Genomic DNA, 16,707 nt, shown 5'->3' with positions numbered 1-16,707 from the left:
TAGAAAACATGTTGATCATTGTATTGCAGAGATGTGGGAGCCGCCTGTATGTGAAAGCCTTTACTGAGCAACAAGGAGACTTGATACCAAGTCTGTAGTTTGGTTCTCTGCTTCCATGCCCATGGGGACCTGTATTGGGACTTTAGTGATTTCCTTAGTGCTGCATAGCTAGACCTCTCAGAACAGGGGTAATTGTCACAAAAATAAAAATTGAAAAACTGAAAAACTGATTTTTGCCTGTGATGCAAAATGATGGTGTCTATTTGTTTGCCTTGATGTGTAGAATTAAGTTAGAGCAGGGTAAGCTGTAAAGTCACAGAAAAGGCTAAAAGTACTGGCAGTACACAAATGTCATTTTGGCATTATAGAAGTAGTAGGTATGACAGCAAAGAAAAATGCAAAAGATCCTGTATTTGTTCCTGCCTGTGGAACCTGTTTCCTTGATGCCTGCCTCATGTCTCCAAGTTCCTGCTAGGTACTGTGAGAGGGAAAGGTATTAGCAGCTCTGCAGAATGGTGACTAAGGACTCTGCACAGCTTTATATTTTCCCTGCAAAAGAGCACATTTAATTCACATCCTGTAGAAGGCAAGGCAATACTAAAGCACTTGGAGAAGCTAGATTTATTCAGATCAATTGGAAGACGACTCAGAGCTTTCAATAGCCCTTTCTTGAAAGCCCCTGTGGACTATTGCCTGAAAGTAATTATTCTCTAAGAGCTGAATGACAATAATGTGTATTTGGCTTTACCTTGTACTAAGTCTGCAGAGCATGTCACCCTGATACGAGGGTAAGTTGGGAGTTGGAAAAAAAAAAAAGTAAATCTATCAGATAGTTGCTGTGGTTTGCTGTTCTGGCTGGCAAAGACAGTACAGATATTAAAGGTTAAATTAATTGGACAGTCTGTACTGCCCTCTCAAGTCAAGGTTCAGGTGTGCTCCTATTTTTGAACATTCTTTCCCTTGAACTGGGAGTTCTGGATACACATTGTGGTTAAAGTGGAGATACAACAAGTATCAAGGGCAAGTTTTAAGAGCATCAGATTCACTTGAAAAGAAAGTACTTGCATTTCTTCTAAAACTGCTCTTGCAAACTTGCTAATTAAGCTTTCCTACAGCAGAGAAACAGGGATATAGGTAGCCTATGCCAGTGCCTGAGATCTAGCAGCAGTGGTGCTAAGGTTTACAGGAGCCCTCAAGTCTCTGCCTGCCCACCTTGTCCCCAAAGTCATACTCCAGGTGAATGGCTGAGTGAATACCTCAGCCGTGAGGTATGGGCAGTCTGTGTGTGCAGTGTTCTTATCTGAATGTACAGACAGGAAAGGACAGATCCATTTGCCTTAGGTCTTTCTAAAAATAATGACATATAAAATAATTTACCTTGCTAATGAGCAGCTGTCTCCAGGGTGCACCACAGTGACTTATTAATAAAGTCCACAATACTATAGATTAGATTACAGCAAGGATGAGCACTCTGGCCAAATGAAACTGTCCAGAAAGGTTGTATGAGCAGGATATAATCTTTTTGGTCAGATCTAAGGCATGTCACAGTCATGACCACCTCTTAACCATAACAAAACATACCACAGAATCTGTAATGGTCACAAATACTCTGGATTTTTGATCTTGTCTGAGTCTGTAAAGTCAGAACACTCAGAGCTGTTCCTATGCTGTTTCTGTTTGACATCTGGTATGGGGATTATGAAGCAATATTACTTCTCCTTCCTTTTTTTTTTAGCCTCTAAAAACCTAATCTGAAATTTTTTATGCTTTTATGCCATGTTGCATGCAGCCTGAAGACAATTTCTGTCATGTAGTTATAAACCTCCGTAGATAGGTTTCTCTACTGAGCTAGCTGACAGATTCATAACTGTAGTACTGCAAACAGTGCTCCTAATAAGTAGGAACAGAGCTCCTGTGCATCCATCATTATGTATATGTTAAAATAAAAAACAGTTATTGTCTGGGTGTACTGATTTATGCAGCTAACTACATGGTATTTTAAAGCAGATTAGAGGAATGTGAACATGTTTATCTCTGTGCTGATTCATATGGGACACTGTCTTAGCACACAACAATTATTATTTCACTGAAAAGGCTTTTAATATAGTAGATTTCACATAGTGACAATATAATGTGACTCTTTGAAATGGCAAACTGTATAGAAACCTGCTGGGAATATCGATAGCATAGCACTATCTACTGCATAATTAGAGGTGTATGCAGTAGTCTGTCAACTACTTTTCTGCTAACTGGCATATAAAGAAATGCAGAGCAAACAACTTCTTTAAGACTAGTTTTCTGTGTTCCGTTTGCATCTTCTGCAGGTTGCCCTTTGTGGTGGTTTAGCCCCAGTCAGCAACCAAGCACCACACAGCTGCTCTATCCCAGCTGAAACCGGGACACCCTAAATGAGCTAAGTGTGTGACCAGGGATTATATTTTCTTCCAGGAACAGAAAAAAACATTGAGTTTGTTAGAATGTTGCTTTAAATGTTATTTTATCTCAGTTTGGTTTGGCTCATTTAGTCTTGTCTGAGGCCGCAATTACAAATGAGAGATTTTTATCTTTAAAGGCACACTTTTGACTCTCTCCTAGTGTGTTTGCTTGTTCTGTCACTCCAAATACTTTGACTGACAATTGTGTCTGGAGAGCACAGAAAGAAACTATATTTATCCAGTATTTCCATATAGTTCAGTTAAGACTGATTCAACAAAAATATTCACAATTTATTTTACTGAATAGTTTCAAGTTGATATGATGACAGCTTCCCTTCCAGTCCTTCCATGGATTATGTGATTTGGAATGTTCTTTATAAAACACTGTGTGTAGGCTAATGCTGGCATGGCTGGTGCTGGTATAACCATTAAGACAAAGCTAGGCGGAACTGGAACTTCATGTTCAACTAGGCAAATAGAACCAAGAACAACCTAATTTTCCGGAAGTTTTAGTCACTGTTGTAAAACAAGGAATTTATTAACGATTTTTGTTCTAGTTATGTGTCTTGAAATCAAGCTACTTGAACAAATTTCCCTATAACTGCAAAAATTGACATTTCAGTTACTCCCCATTTTTTGAGGAAAGTGCCTCAGTTTGAAGATTGCAAATCATCTCCAATAGTAAAACTATTTTAAGCCATTTACAGTCTAGAGACTAAACTGAGACACAGTCTGATATATGATACGTAACTATCTTGGACTATATATATACAAATGAAACACTCAAGGAGTGATACTTGAACATTACCAATGTGTTGTAAATGGCGGTTAAAGGAAGAAAATACTCTAGTTTTAAGTGGCTTAGTCATTTGCATTTGTTGACAAAGAGTACCGGAGAATGGCTATTTAAACGGTTCTGTTGTAATGGCATGTATCTTTGATCTGTTTTTTTCTCACCTTTATTTATTTCTTTTGAAGTTGATGTAAGATAAGCTTTAAGGCTGTGGAGGCTTGTTGATTCTTCTCTTGGGGAAAGGGCGGCTTTAGAGACTGCAGAGCAGGTGAAGAGTGGTGAGGAGCTGGGTGTCTGCACCTTGGGCAAAGAAATTGCAAGGAGGAGCAGGGAGCACAAGGACAGACAGAACTGCCTGGGGACCAAAGGGAACTGGGCAGAGTTTGCTGCAGCTCAGAAACTAGTGAAGTGACAAGCCTGAAAACAAAGACCACTTGTCTGCAAATCTTGCCTCTGTCTTCTCTTCAGAGCTGAGTTCCATTTGTTAGTATAAGGGTCTTCTGGGTTTTTGCTTTTCTTTTTTGATTTTTGTTGAAGGTATAACCAGATCCAGCAGAAAGGTCTGGCCAACTTGAACTCTTCTCAGACTTCTATTTCCAGATGCTGAGCACAGATTGTTACTCCTGTATTTATAAAACATGTTTTACTGTGGAGAAGTTTCTACATTCTTTTTTCTGTGTATGACATCCTTGAGATTTTATATCCATAAAATGTAGAAAAGAAAAACGTCTGTCGTGGAGTCTTATAGCTGTGGTGGTTTGTTTACTTTTTTTTAGAAATCCTTAGGAGATTAAAAGCAGCAGCTACTTTTGCATATAATTTTCCATCTTCTCTCAACACAAGGTCCAAATTTCTTCTTGTGCCAGTCTTAATGTTGTTATACTGAAGTTTCCTTCAGTGTTCTGTAGTGTTCAATGTCCTTTATTCTGAAGGATATTGAATTGTAAGTCCAATCAACTGGACAGTGTCAGAGTCTTTGACAGATTCAGTTGTCTAAAGTAAGTTAATCCATGGTGGCATATGTAACACTTAGCTTTCACTGTTCCTTGGGCAAAACATTTTCTATCAGGGTAAACAGAATCTGTGTGTTGTTTATCATGAACATTATTACATTTCATGATGCTTATAAGTCTCTTCATTGGAGAGAAAATAATTTTATCTTACATTGAAATTCATGTTGAAGAAAGAATTTACAATGGTGATCTTGGGAGCTGCATCAAGAGTAGCCTTACAAAGAGGTATCTGAGAATGGAAACAACAGTAAGAAATGATCTACTGAGAACAGGCTTTACTGATACCTGCTGTCCCAAATCCTATGCTAGGGAGATGCCAGCTTTTTGGATAAGACAAAATGGCTGGCACTTTGTTCATAACACCTATCTTAATAGCTAGCTAATTAGTAATTTGCTCTATACTATAATATAAAGGAATGCATTTAGGGCTGCAGTTTGCTTTTGGGCTTCTGTTGTGCATTAAACAAATGAAAATTAACTGAAGCTTTTTTGACTCCTATGTGGTGCAGGCTAGCTCATATTATTAAGAAGAAATCTTTTCAGTGTAGACTGAGCGTGACTTGGTAAGATGTAGAAAAAGACTTCTACTCACTCATATAAAAACTCTCAAAAACCACAGGAAATGTTAGGCTGTTTGCTTACCTTCCTTCTTTCCTTCCTTTCTGTGGCTGCATTTTAAAAAATTCACTGTGTTTCTGAGGTCTATGTATTCATCACCTGGGTTTCCACACTAAACCCAAAATTATTCAAGACTGACAGCATTCATATGCATCTCCAGTAATCTTTCCACCTCCAGGAAATATTGAAGAATACAATAGAGCTTCAGGTTCAGGAGGAAAGCTTTTCTGAAACAGTGTAGGTATGATCTGAGGAGAATGAAGCTTGTATCACTGTTTTATTTAAAAAAGAAAATATCATGGGGAATGACTATGGTAAATATTGAACCCCAGAATTTTATGGACAGTAAGATCTGCCTAAAAACCTTCTGAGATTTTTTTTCAGTGTTTCTATTATGATATTAAAAGCAAGTTCAGAGACTGTGCTGCACATTCGTAGAAGTTCCTGATATTTTCCGAGGTGTACTGCATAGAAAAGTCATTAAATACTTTACTCAATATCTGCTTTTTAGTTCAGTTTATAATCAGAATAGAGAAGCTAACACCATATAATCTATAATTTCTCAGTAGATGCCCACAAGTTCTCTATAGTCTGGCATTTCTCTCTAACCCAGTGCTTGGGAAACTCTTCTTCACCTTGTTCAGAGTGTGCATTTGAGAAAAATTTCATATGAAACATAATATAAGCATAGAAAGTCATCATGCCAAACACATAAATAAATTGGGGTTTTTGTTTGTTTGGTTTTTTTTCCTTTTTGTTCACTTCCCAGTAAACTACAGCTGGTCTATGTGTAACAAGTTTTAGGGACAATGTTCAGCTTGGCTGAAGTTTTCTTGCAATTTTGTGCCATATTCCTACTTATAACCTTTGGTAACCTCTAAACAGTCTTCACTCTTACTGTAATGGATTGAAGTAATGAGTCATGGCAGAAGAGAGCCCAAACTGGTACGGGAATTCATTTGGCCCGTAAAAATGAGGATTTGGCCAGTGGTGCAGTAATTATAACACCATCATGAGTTTCTGAATAGCTGAGGACAGATATATTTTATACTGCCTAGAAGGCAGGCAATCAGTGAATCAGTCTTTTCTGATGGAGCATTGGAACTAAGTATTGACTAATACTTCATTTTTCTTAGGTGTTTTTTCTCCAGCTGGGCATTATATGCATGAGAGTGAGATCAGTCTGGTTGGATAAACATCCTCAGTGCTGAAGAATTTTGCACTTAGTTTATGTTAGTAACAGTGTATTATAGTCTGCTTCTATATAAATGGCTATGGCAGTCCAGTAGTCTAACTAAAGAGAGGGGACAGAGACACTCAAAGCAGTTCATAATATTTTTCCTTTGGTCTTTCCATAATTTCAACATGTTGTGACGTGTTTGTTCACATTTTGTTAAATGCTGAAGTCTTAAACCTTTCTATATCTCTCCTTCTCCATCCTTCCCTGCTTTGCAAAAGATAGGAAACTTTATGCTACAAAGGCAAGGAAGGTCTATATTTTCTCTCGAAAAGAGAGGGTTTTTTAGTGAGGTGTCCTTTATTCCGTAATGTTCTGAGCTGCAATGAAAATAAATTTTCTTCTCCAGAAAACGTATTTTATCACAAATGTTCTTTACTTAGTTTGCACTCCAGGGAGTTCCTGATGGTCAGTCACAATACAAATTGCACCTATCAGGTTGCAATTTTGCCAAATTACTTCAGTTACAAATAATCCGACTTTAAGCAAGCTTGTGGGACTCCATAACCCAAACAAGTAGAACCAGTTAGGAATTTAGAATTACTTTTCTGGTGAAGCAGAAGGTAAAAGTAAATGGAATCAAAGATTATATATGTGTTTTTGTTTTGAATTAACTGAATGACAGACAAGAGAGAGCTTTTTTTCCCCCACCCCAAAAACTTTAAATTCTGAAACAATGCTCTACAGTATTTTTCAATCTTATGACACTCTCTAGTAGGGCTAAAATGTGGCTAGTGACAGTTATAAATAATGCAAGCTGTATTAATGCTGCATACAGTGGTATAATTTGCGCTTTAAGGAAGACAAAACTCAGCTTTGGCAGGGGGGTGATTTTGAATGAAAGGTTCCAGAAAGCCATAATTTTAAAAAATATTAAATATCTGACGTTATTCTTGTCTAAACATAAATATTCGGCACTGACAATTGTAAGCTGCTATAAAAACTCATTCAGGGAAAAGTCAGTGTTTGTGACAGATCCCTGGTCAATAATTTAGTGTCACTTTCCGAATGCTCAGAACAGCTGCTCTGATTGCAATTCACACAGCCCTGGTTGTCTATGCCCAAACAGCAGTAATAGGAGAAAGGGTGGGTGCTCACAGCAAGTAACAATTAGCAGAGTGGCTCTGGCCCAGGCTAACAAACAAATCCAATACTTTTCTGTGACCTACTGCAGTACTGAGTTATGCTTCAGTAATTTTCCTTGCTTTCTATTAGAATTAAATTCAAAGCTTTAATGTTTAAAAGAAAAACATCCAAAAAATCCCAGAGAAGGTAGAGCAGGAGTTAGAGCTTATACATGGTTCTCCAGCCCACTGTCCTTGCAGGTATCTATGTGGTAAAGCTTTGTATTGTCTTACTCAACAAATTTTGGTGCCAGCAAACTCTGCTCAGTTCCTGTTAGTCCCTAGGAAGTTCTGCCCTTAGTAGCTCTTTCTTCCCTGTTTCTTTCTATATTTCTACTTGGCTCTCTGACCCATTCCCCTGCCCCATGCATCACTCTGCTTTTCCCCAGGTCCCGTCTGCTTTTTCCACTGGGTTCTGCACCTTCCCAGGGACCGTGCATCTCAGCGAGACCACATGAATACAATGTTGGGGTTTTTTTGTGTGTGTGTTTTTTTTTTTTTTCTTTTTAAAGTTTACTGTGGCGAGGAGACACACATTTGTCTAAAAAGCCTGTTATGGTCTTCTGCATTTCCAGTTAGGGGGAAAAAACCCTTTTACTTTTTAAGAGGGTACAGATGAAATTCAGATGGTAAAATCCAGAGAGGACTGCATGCCTTTGTCTCTTGTGGAACTTACTGTTTTGAGTCTTTTTTTTCAGTTTTATGTATGTATATACATATCTACTGATGAACAAAATCTAATAGTTCCTGTCTGTGCAGCATACACTAGCTATTAAACTTCCACAGAAGGTTCTTTGTTGTACTTCTGAAATTAAGTAACTGCAAAGAACTGTGACTGAACAAAGTTTAAAATGTGTTGGAATGTTTATGGAGTTTTCCTCCATTTCTGCTAGGGATTGAATTAAATATTTGCACAGAATATTTTATATTTAGCTGTTTCATTTTACCATAAATTCTTGGTTGTTTCTTATCTGAGAGAAGATGAAAAATAAAGCTCTGCAATCTGGATAACATGAAGATGAAGAACTTAAATTCAGATTCAGATATAAAGTACAGAAAAATGCAGTAAATTTTATTTTCCTTATTTGTTATAATTTAATAGCTATGAAAAAGCAGAAGCCTAATAATAAAATAGGAGAAAAGCTTTCTTTTATGCTGAAGCAAGAGTGCTTGCAAATAAACTGGTGTTTGATCAAGTGATCTGTGTTAGACCTCAGTCTTTTCTGTTGCTACTTCTGATGTTTTTGATAAATGCATAGTGCATGTTTCTGAGATAATAATCAACTTCTAGAAGCATTGGGAAAATACTAAGCTTTGTAAACTGATTTCTCATCATCAGATGAAAAACCAGCTAAGTGAAAATTTATGCCATAAAGCTTCAAGTGCCTGGGTTCAGAGAATGTTGAACATGTATTTGCAATTAAACTAGGAGTTATTTTCATGAAACTGCTATTGGGTAAATGATGGCTCTTTCATAAGAGGTAAGATGACAGCATAGGTGCTCTATAAATCACTAAAATTAATGTTTGTCTTGCACTATTATAATAGCACTATTCTTGATTAAATTGTCTGGGTTCTGCTCTCGCTCCTAGAAAAATCTTTGTGCTGATGGTGTTGTCAGCATCTCATTCATAGAACAAACCACCTGGCTACTCTCAAAGGGTTTGCAGTTCTTACAATGAAAATAGCCCTTTCAACATAAATCAATACCCCAAAGTCATGGAAAGTTTATAGGAAGGCAAATAAATAGTTGCACTAGAATATCCTTAGGTCCTCTTTATTCATTTTGTGCAATCACTGAAGCGCTATAAACATTAGCAGCTTCAGAAATAAATGAGAGAGTTAAGTCGTTCAGTTAATGTAGTTATCTAATTAGGATTGGTATAAAAGCATGCTTTAGTCTCCCTAATTACCTACCTACTGGAGGAAGAAGAGTTAATAAAATTGTGTGAGTTATTTTCAGGAGGAATACCAATGCAAGACCCTCCTTTTCTGGAAAAATCCTTCTTGGGAGAGCAACTACTCAGAGCTGTGTGGGTGGGGAACAAACTTAGTATTCAAAGGGCAAGTTATACAAACTGGGATAATTTAATCTGCATGAAAGTATGGTTGTTCATGCTGGAATAGCTGATCTTTAAATATGTTTTGTTTGACACCCCCCAACCCCCCTAAAGTCTGACAATTTTAGGGACTCTATCCTTGTTATATGTGCCAATGTGAAGTAATAGAAGTTAGTATCTCAGGAAAAACCCAAAAATGTCAATGTTAGTCCTTCTTTAAGCAAGAAAGTGAACTTAGACCTATAGAGCTTCCTTCTAAAATATATTTCTCTGTAACAAAAAAAAATGATATCTTCCCAAAGGTTTTTTCTGATGGAATTTAACAGGAACTGAATATTATTAGGGCTTACATTTTGCAGGTAGGTATTAAAATATTCTTCAGTTTTGATTTTTTTTTTGCAGGATATACAGGAAGCCAGAATATCAGCTGTCAGTGTATCTCATGAGTGCATAAAGGCATATATTGAGCGCAAAGAACTGGGTGAAACCAAATATCTGTGCTTGGGATGAACTGAGTAACAACAAAAAATGAGCAAAGCAGGGGCTCACTGTCAAGCCAGCACCTATTCTAATAGTAAATTCATTTAGAAATCTTTTTTGTACACATTTAAAATACTCTTCTTTTAATCAGAGAATCACCCTGAAAACGATTTAGGAGTTTTATAAGGTGCTGCAGCCACCCTGAATACTCTCTTCTGGTTGCATTACATCCCGATTCCCTGCTTTTATAGGAGGCACAGTGAAATCCTTGATTTCCTATAGCTAGTCAAAATCTTACTTAAAATAGACTGAAGTTAACATATACATTGTATGTGCAGTAAACCATGCCCTAAGCCTTGTGACAATAATAAAACATGTTCATTTAGGGGGGAAAACTCTAATGTATTTCTCTGAATTAAATAATGTCTTCTCCCTTTCTCTTCTCTTAGTTGTGTTTCTCTCTCTCATCTTACTGGAAGAGTCTCTTCCATGAAAGAAAGTGTTTAGAAATCACTATACAAAACATCAACACTTCTAATTTTCTCTGTTTGCTTTTCACAGTTGTTAATGAAGTCCTGACAGTAGCTACTTAGGCTGTAAACACATCATCTAATCCTAAACATGTGTCTAATGAGGAAATGAATGACATCCTTAAGAGAAGCCCTTCCCTTCACTGCATATAAGCGCTCTGGGCTTTAATGTAATGGGAGATAGAAGCATTACTGAAGACATCTGGATACTCAGCAAGCTCTTGATTGTCTCTTCCAAATGTATGTTTCTATTAAAATAATACAACAAGAACAATAATAATAGATGGAGACCCCTGATGCCCGCCCTCCACGCAGCCTTGCAGGGATGACACCCTGGGAACCTCAGCTCAGGATGGCACTTCTAGACTGCCAGTTTTATTGCAGGAAACTGGGAAATGCTATGAAGACAGACGGGATGGCAAGGAGGCAGGCGAGTGGGCTGGAAGCCAGAAAGCTTCAGTCATTAGAGTTGACTAAACTGACTTGACCTTGCAGAATTTTGCTGGATTGGCATTTTTCTGGTATAAAATTTTTGTCTATGTCTGTTGAGGAACAGTACTTCTTTTAACCGAAGACCACCTTCCCTGCCAGGCTGGATTTGTCACCTCACTTTCCATGCTCCTTGGAGTAGGGTTGCAGAGCCAAGGCAGGTTGCTTCAGTGAGGCAGCACAGTGGTCTCTGACATGGACTTGTCAGCAAAGGGAACCTGGTACCCTCCACTGAGACCCTGGGAGTCTATGCCAGGAAACCAGGGTAGTCACAGTATTTCCTGCCTATGAAATCTAGAATTACTCTCACTCAGTTCTTAGCTAGACTAGACTAGAGTCTAGTCTATTGGTCCATTTTGTTGAGCTCATATTTTCTGATTTCAGACTGACAATGCCTGAATTAAGTGAACAGATTTTAATGAATTAAAAATGTTTTTACTGCAATTTAACAGTACCCTGTGAGATTTATGCAGTGTGTACATTGAAATGTCCCTAAAAATGCCCCATCTTATTTTTGTTTTGCAAGTACCCACTATGAATGGTATTTACTGTTACTCTCCGTGACATTGTTGCCACCATTAATGAAGCCATCTCTTGGCCTGTGGGGACTTTAATCCTGTTCCTCAGAAAAGTTGCTTCTATTTATCTATTTTTAGCAGACCTAGTTATAGCAGCTGCCTTGCTTCCTTTGCTTTTCCTTTTAAGTATGGAATTTCAATTACATCCTTGTCACCTCTGAAGTATGAAAAGCCATTTACTGTATTGTTGACATGCCAGTTATAATACCTTCTCTTCTGCTCTTCAGAGGGACTGTCAAGGGGGATTGTATCTGAGGGAGGTCAAGTTTTTTTGATGATCACTTTTAATATAGGCAGATGAACAGAATTTTAAAATCAATTTTACTGTTTGACCCAAGGGGAAAAAAGTACAATATATACCATGATGGTTGAATATAACTACTCCTCACATACTTTTTTGTTGAGTTTGCCTCTCCTTCCTTAATATGAGGAAACTTACAGACAGTATATTGGTTTCTGCAAATTTTCCAGTGCAAATTATTTTTTTGTGTCATGGTTTACCTCAGACAATTTTCCAAGTTTTCTAATTGGAATTTGGGCTACTAACTAGATGAAAATATTCTTCTATGTTTTCTAACTTAATGGACAGTGCTTCCTAACTGGCAATAGCAAACCAACAGGTAGAAAAGTAAGACTTGAAAACCTTGCTTGGACAAAGCAGGAGAAGGCTAGGATATTATGAGAGTGTCCTTTGCTCATTTCTCAACTATTTGTGCTCCAAACACTGCAATAGCCAAAGTGGGCTGCTCATCCATATGGGCCCAGTTAGCAAATGCAGTATGTATCAGAAACATTGGATTTACTGCCCATGCACAGATCACCTGTGCCACATATTCACAGCAGGTTCCTGGGTGAGATTCCGTTCTGGGGGATATGCAAATGGCTGAGTTTGGACATGCTGTGCAACTCTGAAGTTGATATTTTTAAAAGACTTTTATCTATTAAAGATTTTCTGCTCCAGTCCATCTGTGGTTTGATTTATGACTTAGTCATGTATTAATCACTGGACAGAAAATCTGTAATATTTGCTTTCACATATGGTGCAACCACTGCAGAGCCTGAACTAACAGAAAAGGAAATCTTCTACCTTAAGTAGTAAAACGGAAAAACTTGGAGAGTATTGGGTGTTAATACAAGTAGTGTTACAGCAGAATGAGACATTTGCTGCCTTCCAAATAACAGGAAAAAGGCAAATGAACAGTGATTGTCAGCAGACAATTCTCTGCTTGTTCTTCTTCAAAGATTGATTTTCTTCTGACAGAACAAAGAAAAAATACAATATCTTTACACTAACAGCTAATAGTAAAAAAGGAAGCAACAGAAAATAAAGTTGCCAAACTTTATATACCTTTGGGATCAATGATCATTGGGTGATGCAAAGAGACATTGAAGCAACAGAATGTAGAAGTTTTCCAGAAAAAAATAAAATCACAGAGATTTATTTTTCTCCCATTCACAAGGTCAATACACACACTCTCCTCTACTGCTGCAGTGTAATTGCTGCCTGAGAACTGCTTGGTCAGGCACAGTGAAACAAAGCAGCATTAGCTACAGTGTTATGAAAATATTTTTGCTTATGGAAGCATGCATTTGTCATGAGTAAATGTAATGTAAGTAGGCATAGTAGAATGACGTTTGTTGTAACCGAGACTGGGGACTGTACTGTTTTCCATGCGATAATGCCTTTTATATGGCTTGTGCTAATTCCTCTGTGAACATGTGGCCTGTACAGAAATGGGTGTTGCATTCTTTCTATTTCACTGTGGCATGTTTTCATGTGGCCATGCAAGTCTGATCTCTTCCCTGGGCTACAGCTGTGAGAGGTGCAGAGAGTAAGTTCAGCATTCCTACTGGCATCTTAGCATGGAGAGAGGGCTCCTTCACTGGATGATTTGGGAATATGCTGCTTCACAGAGGTCTATAGAGCCAGAAATAATCTTTTTGTAGGTGTGAGGGATGTCAGAACGGCATTTATGGTGTGGAACCTTGTTCTGCTCAGGCAGCTTCAGCTGGGTGGTACTGGGAAGGCAACCTGTCCACCCTGTTGTGGCCCCATGCTGAAGGGTGAGTAGGGCGGTGGGGAGAGGAGACTATGCAGGGCAGGCAGGCAAGCAGCCCTGGAGAGAGGCACAGCCCATTGGAAAACTGCAGCAGGAGAGCAGTCCAAAGCCAGTCTGAGAGACATAACACCTGCACAAGGGTTGTTTATGGGCCTGAGGAGCTAGTTGTAAATCAGGAAGCACTGAAAATTGCTGTATTAGAAAGCAAAGAGCAGTGGAAAGCAGCACTGTGCAAGGACAGAGTAGGAAGGGAAAAAGAGGTTTGTTCTCAGGTCATTTAATTTTAATCTGTCCATCCCAGCAGGTCTATGTTGTCTTGCTTTAAGAGATTACCTTGGTCTAGTTTTTCATGTGTTTCATTTTAGTGAAACCTGACTTTGCAGATTGGAAGCCTTTGGTGCCTTCTGGCTTTGAAGTGGTGAAGCAGTTCTGCCCTGAGGTACTGGCCAGTTCAGGTCTTGTAATATATGGCAGTCAGAGGAGAAGAATATATATCCCAATATGTCCAGCAATTTAGAAATTCACTTCTGAAAAAGGAATTATAAAGAAGAAAAGCAGCCTCTGGTAAAAAGCTCCAAATAGCCAAAATATCTAACACCTTTCTAATTTTGTTCTGGCATATAATGGTGGGAGGTTCTAAGAGGTCTTATTGCTTCAGTTCAGAAAAAGAAGTAGCACAATGCAAGAGATCACAGAGGGGAAAAACCATAGCAACAGAGCTTTGGCATATGTAATTTTCTGTTTTGAAAGTTAAATATGACTAAACACTAGAACTGGGATACTCAGTGAACACAGACTGTCAGATTAGAGGAATGTTTCCCTGTAATCCTCCTATCCCAGGTAAAATAAGCAGACTTAGCATCCAGTTTTAATGTTTCCCTCCTACAAAGGAGATTCCTCACTTCCTTCTTGGGCTTCATAAATATGCAAGGGTATGTATTGAAACAGAAAAGCACCGTCTTTGCAGAAAATATATTATTTTTTTCAAGCTGTGACTGATCAATGGCATTGTCAATGTCATGGGATTTTGGTTTGTGCTGAGATTACCTGGCTCTTTTGTTTTCATGTTCTCATTCCATTTCATAAGAATTTCAAATGTCTTTCAAAATATTTATCTTCACAGCTGTGTGTTTTTAAATTGGAACTGATAAGCAAAGTAACTGTTGGGGATAATGCTCGCATCAGATTCACCAAATACTTTAATTTTAACTCCATGCACCCATATTTTAAACCTACAACCTTCCCTCCTGGATAATACACATTAACTTCCATGTCCTTCTGGTTAAGACCAAAGAGAAATTTATCTCCTTCATATCAGAACTGTTTTGACTAATTATGTTACCCATGGACATATATTTAGCCTCTTAGTATGGCATGAAAAGGCATGCCAATGACTTTTTCTAAATACCTACTTTATTTTGCTTGAATGTGTGTTAGAGTCTTTTGCTTTGCTTTGCATTCAAATAAATGTTATAAAAATGGGAAGAATGTTGATGGCATCGAACGTTTTAGCTCCAGGGTTTGACACTCTAAATCTGGCTAAAATCTAAACTCTTTAATGCATCTTTATCTGAACTGACACACACACACACAAAAAAAAAATGTGTGGGCTGAAATTCTAAAAGCTCACTGAAATGCAGCAGCACAGAGATTTGTTTGCTTCAGCTGTGATCCTTTGTGTTTCCCTGGCTGTTTAATGAAAATAATTTTTGTCTCTCCTATAGCATTTTGAGGGCTAGTAATAGAGAACCTTTTGGAGAAACTGTGTAACATAGCAGGAGGTTATTCAGATCCTATCTTTAATTTTTTAAGTCCTATGGTTACAATTAATGGCAGATTTGGGGAAGGCTGGTAGGTGCTTTGTAGTTTGTCCTTCTAGCAAAACCTGCAGCGTCAAGCACTGCATGCCAGTATCCTAATCATAGGGGTGCGCTTCTGCAGAGCTGTTCTTATGTTTTCCTCCTGAGCTCTCATTCCAATAAGGAAAGTGCCAAGTGCCAGATTTCTCTGTTGTAAACTAATGATTTCTGATTTGACAAGCAGAGATGAAAGTCAAATATCTTTTAGACAGCAAGGGGGGTTGACACCCTGCTTGTTTGATGTTACTGAGGCATCTTGCTTGTGGTGTTTCTGCATATTAGGTAGTCTAATGTGAAGAGGGTTGGTGAAAATCTAAAGACAATTTTGTTTATTTAGAATTGGGTCTTGGGCTAATTATGGAGTGCCTTGCCCACCTGGAAAATGGGGATGATTACACTTAGCCCTAGTGAAGTGCTTTGAGCTCTTTGGGTGGAAAGTGTTGTGGTTAATACAGAGACCAGCATTAGACTCATTGGGGCAGCACAGAAGGAATACTCTTGCACAAAACGTATTGAGACTTGATCAGCATATGTCTCTGACTGCAAAGTGAAAACTAGGTCCTGTTTTGTGGTATCAATCCTTTCTTATTATCAGTCAGTTGCATTGAATTTACTAGGTAAAACCAGGCAGTTTTAAAGTAACAAAATGGGGTTCAGAATGCTGAAATCTACATTCTTCTTTCTGCAATTTGTAGCTTTTACTGGTAATAGTCATAGTGTAACAGTATACAGATAGCCTGTGCACTACAGATTTTCATAGAATACAGCTTGGTAATAACAAACACTTTAAATACATTACCAGTATTACTGCGCAGGATTTTTTAAAATTGAAGTTGTTGTTGTCACATGAGCCTCTGGTGTTTTGCGGCAACAAATTTAATGAAAATTATAATAAACCGAGTCCTTACAAAAATGGAAAGTTCTAGCAGAACTTAATTACTGGCAGAGGGCAACGGGAAGGAAACTGAATGTCAGATGAATAGCTCCCCTAAAGGTTTTAATTTTTAATTATAGATGAAAGAAAGCCTTTACTGCATTCTCTAGGATCAATATGAAATACAGATCATTCATTCACACTACAGTGCACTAGTGGCATAGTTATAAATATTCAAAAAGAAAGTGAAAGTAATAGAAACAGCCCTATTTTCCATGGACAATTACTTCAACTTATAATACTTTCATATGCTGTGGCATACTGTAGACTATTCAAAAACAATGGCCATGCTCTACAGGTCTAGAAATATGCAACAGAAAAAATATGTAATTAACGATTGCATATATTCATCATGACTGAATTTTCCCCAAAGGTTCCTTCTGATGGATTTTTGCCCGTCAGGTGAGCGAACTGCATTGTTATACAATGACATTTTCAGAATGCAGAGTGTCTGGTGCATCCCTGGGACTGTAGTTCACTTCAGTGCAAGAGTATAA

The sequence above is a fragment of the Phalacrocorax carbo genome, chromosome 7 (genome assembly GCF_963921805.1).
Source record: "Phalacrocorax carbo chromosome 7, bPhaCar2.1, whole genome shotgun sequence".
Lineage (NCBI taxonomy): Eukaryota > Metazoa > Chordata > Aves > Suliformes > Phalacrocoracidae > Phalacrocorax > Phalacrocorax carbo.
This window is presented reverse-complemented; position numbering follows the sequence as displayed.